The sequence below is a fragment of the Glycine max genome, chromosome 16 (genome assembly GCF_000004515.6).
Source record: "Glycine max cultivar Williams 82 chromosome 16, Glycine_max_v4.0, whole genome shotgun sequence".
Classification (NCBI taxonomy): Eukaryota; Viridiplantae; Streptophyta; class Magnoliopsida; order Fabales; family Fabaceae; genus Glycine; species Glycine max.
The window spans coordinates 28,400,966-28,407,900 of NC_038252.2; positions in this window are offsets into that span (position 1 = coordinate 28,400,966).

Here is a 6,935-nt window from a genome sequence, read left to right on the forward strand (position 1 = left end):
TCAAACTATTGTTCTTATGGAATTAGAGGTCAATTTGCTTTGTTAATAGGGCAGAAACATTTATCAGGCTGGAGGGGTAGACAAGTGAATGTGCAACGGGATGGGTTGAGGTTGAGTATATTTTGGATTCTATATCCAAATGATGCAAAGCCCCAAGCTGTTCACTCAACAGAGGAAATGGAGCCTCATAAGGGGGCACATCAGGTTTGATTGAGTTATATCCGAGTGCCATGGTACACAATCCTTGAAGCTCTGAACTCAGATGGAGCTTCATAAGGGGCCACATCGTGCTTAGTCAAGACATATGTGGACGGTACACTAATCAAATGGTTTTTTTTCCCTAAAATACCAGAGAATGGAGTTCTTGCTCATAGTAATGCTACCACGAATAAGAATCCAAGGAATGTAATTAGAAACCTTGAAACAAACACCCCCTTAGATCTTGGGAAAAAACTGTAACAAATGAATGAAATTAGAAACAAAGGAATGTCTATTTTTGCTTGATTACTAATATCAGCCTCTATTAAATAAAATTTGATTGCATCATACAAAGAAGGATTGGTGTAACAGAGAAGTGCAAGAAGGAAAGGTTTTAGAACCAAATTGTCATACAAGGATGTGAGAAAATGGTTAGGAGTGATTGCTGCAGCAAGTCTGTGGCTATAAATTCCTCAGCAGATCGCTTGAAAAAGAAGTGGTTAGGAGTGATTGATGCAGCAAGTTGGAGGACTAAGGTAACAAAGAAACTCCAAATTCAATACAAGGTAACCATCTCAGCATGTGGCTCTCTCAACACTCGTCCTCTAATGATTTCTACTGGACTAGTATGCTACGAAGACATAATTTGCACCAACAAAATAATTAACTAGAAAGTAAAAGTTTGCAGTGCAAACCTCGTATCATTTATGCTAAAACACAGTGCATGATCCCATCTTCGCCATCAGTCCGTGACAACTAAGAATCCAACGAGCCTGAAGGTGTTTTGGGCCCTAAGGTTATGGGCCGATCTGAATCTGTCACAAAGGTCTATGTTAGAAGATAAGTGGTGCTGGCTAGTAGGGGACATGCCCAATATCCTAAGAGTCCAACTGTGAACTCAGTTACGGGCTTACAATCTATTTGCATACCTTCAGATCAAGAAGAGGAACTGGTAAAAGACATGGGATTGACCCATGGGGGTGCTGCTTCGAAGGTATTGTAGTTCATGAAGGACATGGACACCAGACATAACAAAATGGCAGTTGAGATGGGCATTAAAAAGCAGCAGTTATGATCATCCTTTCTTATAATTCAAGAGGTTTGGGGATAAAGTAAATTTCTGGAAAGAAAAATGGCTAGGGGAGGATTATACTCTCCAAAAGAAATACAATCAGGTCTTTGTCATCAATGAACAACAAGCTGATCTCATTTCAATGATGGGGAATTTTGACAAGGACAGCTGGAGGTGGAACTTCAAGTGGCGAAGGAATCTGTTTGATTATGAGAGTGATCAAGCTGTGAATTTTATGGAGGAGATCAATTCCATACACATTCAGAGATATGTTAAAGATGTCATGTTATGGAAAGCTGACCCTAGTGGGGTGTATACCACTAAGTCTGCTTATAAATTACTTATAACACCTTCTACACCAGCCTCGGATAGGAGAACATCACAATTACTATGGCATATGAAAATTCCTCCAAAAGATGCAGTTTTCACTTCGAAGCTTTTAAGAGACACACTCCCCACTAGAGCTAATCTCTCAAGGAGAGGGGTGATCATTCAGGATATTGCTTGTCCTTTATGTGGTGATGAACAAGAGGAGGTGGGGCATCTATTTTTCAATTACAAGAAGATAGTAGGGCTATGATGGGAGTCCATGAGCTGGATTCAGGCTATGGGACCTCTCCCAGCTTCTCCAGTGGAGCATTTTCTTCAGTTTTGTGATGGTTTTGGAGCAGAGAAAAATCATAGTACTTGTTGTGGATGGTGGGTTGCTTTGACAAGTACTATATGGAAGCATAGGAACTTCGTCATTTTCCAGGACAAACCTTTCGAGCCGCAGAAGGTCATGGAAGATGCTATGTTCTCAATTTGGTCTTGGTTAAAGGCTAGACAAAAAGGCTACAACATCAGTTTTAACCATTGGTCTTCCAACATGTCGGAATCCTTTGGTTAACCTGTATGGGATAACCTTTTTAGTTGGGATAGCTTGGGCTTTTTCAAGGGCAGCACCACTGGTGCCTTGTATTTCCTATATCCAGTACCACTTGTACTGTTTTTGCATATATTAATATATATCTAATTTTGCCTTCCAAAAAATAAAAAACTAAGAATATAGTCACATTTCAACTCATGTAAGCAGACAAGAAGAGACCTATTATCCAAAAATATGAGAGGAGATTAGCTAGATGGAAGAAGAGATATATCTCTTTTGGGGGGGGAGAGTGGTTCTTATACAATCAGTCGTTACTTCTCTTCCTATTTATTATTTTTCTTTTTTCAGGGTTCCCCGTATGGTGGCTAACAAATTAATCAGAATTCAGAGAAGCTTTCTTTGGGGAGGAGCTCATGACAACAACAAGATTGCTTGGATATCATGGAAAACAGTTTGCTTACCCAAACACAAAGGAGGTTTAGGCATTAAAGACATCCATACCTTTAACATGGCCCTCCTTGGCAAATGGATGTGGAACCTTATGTACCAACAAGGGGCTCTATGGGTTGCAGTTTTGGAAGCTAAATATGGGGGCTGGAGAGGTCTAGTTGAAGAAGGAAACTCAAGCTGTCAGTCAATTTGGTGGAGGGACTTAAAAAAACCTATTCATATGCCCTACAATGGAAAGACTCTTTATCAACAAATTAAGTGGAAGGTAGAATGTGGAGATAAGGTTAGATTTTGGGAGGATAGGTGGATTAGTATGGACCAATCTTAAGCTGAAAAGTACCCGCGGCTTTATGTGAATTCCAACCATCAACACAAGCTGGTTGGTTTCTTGGGGCAGCATAGCAACCATGGGTGGGATTGGAACTTTAGTTGGAGACAACAGCTGTTTGACAGTGAAATAGAATCAGCCATATCCTTCCTTTCTGAAGTTGAAGGTATATCCATAAATTCTCAAGGTTCTGACACTTGGGTATGGACAGCAGAAGCATCAGGTATCTTCTCTACTCGTAGTGCTTACTCATCGCTTTGGGAGGAGGCAGCTGTTGACAACCTTCATGAGTGTTTTGAGGACCTTTGGAAGATCAAGATCCCGAGTAAATTTGTAATGTTTGCATGGAGGACACTGTGGGACAGATTACCTACAAAAGCTAATTTAAGGGCCAGACAAGTGCAGATATCGGATCTGACTTGTCCATTTTGCAGAAGGGTGGAGGAGAATGCTCCCCACATTTTTATCCACTGCATTAAGACTCAACCTATATGGTGGGAAACAATGAATTGGATAAATATGCAGCGACCTCTTCCATGGAGCATAAAAGATCATTTCATGCGGTTTTCTTCCCTGCAAGTGGCTGGTATAAGACCTAGGAGGCGGCAGTGGTGGTGGATGGCGGTTACTTGGTCTATTTGGCAGCTTAGAAACAACATTGTATTTTCCAATGCAACTTTTGATGGCAACAAACTGGTTGAAGATGCGTCTTTTTTATTATGGACTTGGCTTCATAATTTGGAGAAGGACTTCTCTTTACATTTTAATCAGTGGTCGAGTAACCTACGACAGGTCTTTTGCAGTAGTAGGGTTACAGTCTATGTTAATTCATATGTATTCCTTCCATAATTTGGTTCCTTATCAGACTCTTGTTGTCTGCTTTCAGGAACCATTTATATGGACCTTAACTTTGTAATAGTACCTCTGGTACTTATTATTCAATATATATATTTATCTTTGCAGACCAAAAAAAAAGAAGAGACCTATCTTTAAATAGGCCAATGGACCTCTAAACATCCTAACTTAGGCATATGAGCCAATAGGCTAAAGCATGTAAATAGGTCAGTAGTGCATCAAACACTTTTGAAAAACATGTGGACCTGTTAACAGTGGCAATAATCCAAAAAGCTTAAAATACAAATGAAAAGGGAGTCAAATGTAAAGGCAACAAAAGTGACATTTATAGCCACGAAAATATGAATGATAATACTTGATAAAAGGGACTGTCTATGTTTTGATAACCATAGGAAAATAAGGATGATAGCACTTGATTGGTCCAAGAAAACCTAAAAACAAAAATGTTGTACTGAAGTGGAGAAGTTGTGATGATGTTTATGTAGAACAATAGAAAGGCAGATAAAGGTAGAGCTATGCTACAAGCCTAGAACAACACATGAACAGAAAGGCAATGCCATATGGAAGGTACAATTGTTGCCACGGTTCAGTGGCTGTAACTGTCAAGAAAAACTGTGGCACATTGTAGCATTATTGGAGTTCTATACTTTCCTCATTGTGATGCTAATTCCTTACAAATACAGTACTATTTCTGATGAGCCATATGACAGTGCAACTTCCACTTCCTAGATGTAAAGAATAAAAATAATCTACAAGCCTAGTAAAAGGGAAAATCATTTCGAAGAGTACAAAAGCTTATCTTTGAAAGAACCATCTATTGGCTAAGGCTGGCATTTGGCAATATATCGTGTCATTACTCAGATTATAAAATTCCTCGAACACTATTCTGCAGCAGCTTCAAAGGCTTCTAACAAAAGATGGACAATGTGGTGGGTAGGAGCTACAAACTCAATTTGGAGACTCAGGAACGACATGATATTTCATAACCTATCCTTTGACATCTTTAAGTTGACAGATAGCATGTTATTCCTTTTATGGACTTGGCTGAGGGGTTTGAAAAAAGATTTCAACACTCATTTCCATTGCTGGTCTTCAGGAATGTCTATAGCTTTTAGCTAGTGTGACACCTAGTAGGCTGCTGTTTTTGTAGGGTGGTTTTTTTTCCTGTTTTACAGGTCTACTATGTATCTTGTAGTACCTCTGGTACTTTTTTAATCAATATATATATATATATATATTTGCTTTCCAAAAAAAAAAATTATATCAATGAAGAGTAAATTACAGTAAATGTCACTGAAATTCCCCCTGATATCCAGAGTAAATTACAGTAAATGTCACTGAAATTCCCCCTGATATCCCTGTTTTTTCTACTCCTACACTAACCCTATTAATTGTTTGCAAAACATGACACTAATATCCTTGTACATTACACTATACCATTAATTGATTGAAAATCATTACACCATGTACCCTTGTAAGAAAGCAGCTGTAAACGTTAAAAAACCAAGGGTTTTGTGCAATATCAAAAACTTTTAAGGGGAGTTAGTGCAATTTAATCTTATATAAAATGTAAACAATTTGAATTCAAAACAAAAGACGCGTCATTTCACAGACAAATTGTTCCAATGAATCAGAACGCCTTGCCACTTTCCTGGCTTCAACTCTTTTAAGTCAATTTATGAGAACACACTCATTGATTGTGCAGGTATTGTTATTTCAGTATTTAGAAACTTAATGAGAGGAATAAACAATGAACCTATATCTGATAGACGAACGCAGGCAGAAGGTGCCTTTAGATTGAACAACACACGATGCTGGCCTCTGTGTTCTGTTGGCAGAAATGACGACCCGCGATAAAAATAGGGGTCTTTGCTCTGGTCACTTGACAGATAGTATAGATAAGGGTTTATAGTTTTTAAAATGTCAATATATATATATATATATATATATATATATATATATATATATATATATATATATATATATATATAACTATTAATTTAATCAAGGGACGAAATTAAGGTTTAAGGATGAGAACCTGCAGAAAATCACGGTGCTGCGTGTGACTTAGCGAGTTAGGGTGTTGCAACTGGAGGATAAAAAGCACAAATTGAGGACCAGAGAGAGCTCAGAGCTGTTCCAATGTTGTTGAAGACAAGATGTTTAGAAATTTTTTTGTTTTAATTTAGATCATTAAAATTCAAAAAGGGGTAAAAAATAATAGAAAAAACATTGTGGCAAATTATAGCCGCCAATAAATGCTAAGACCAAATAAACCACAACTGTATGCTTTGTGACGTTTATAGCCAATCAATATTTTAATTTTTAAACCGCGGCAATGTATATATTGTGTTGGGATAAAACACAACAATCCATTTTATCCCACAAAATTATGGCCATACCATAAAAAAAACAGAAACAACTATTTATCACTTTATCTTTATCATGAAAATTTAATTGATTTTTTTCACCATCAATCTAATCCAAACACACTAGTAAGTTGAATTCCAAAGACAATTCCTATGGGGGGAAAACCAGATAGTAGGAAGATTGCTTGGATTTCTTGGAGCCAGTGCTGCTCTCCTAAGCATATGGGAGGGTTGGGGATTAGAGATCTTCCAAGTCTTAACAAGGCTCTGTTGTTCAAATGGAAGTGGCTGATGTTCCACCAACCAGACCAGCTTTGGACCAGAATTCTGATCTCTATGTACAATGGCTGGAGGGGATTGGAGTATGGTCCTCGAAAGCAGTATTTCTCTACTTGGTGGGCTGATTTAAGGGCCATCTTTCAACAGCAAAATGTGGTCAATGCTGATAATCAAATCAGGTGGAAGCTGGGGAGAGGTGACAAATTCCTCTTTTGGGAAGATCCTTGGGGTGATGAAGGAGTTCCTCTAAAGGATCAATTCCATGAGTTATTCAGTATTTCTTCCCAAAGAGATTTAAGGGTGGCAGAAGTGGGATCCTGGACAGAGAATGGATGGGTCTGGAATATGGTTTAGAGAAGACACTTGTTTGATAATGAGGTGCAGCTAGCCTCTATTTTCATTGATCACATCCACCAAATCAGAGTTAACAACAATCTCAATGATACCTGGGTTTGGGGAGCTGAATCCTCTGGGATTTTCTCAACTAAATTTGGTTATCAAGTTATTAAATCTGAG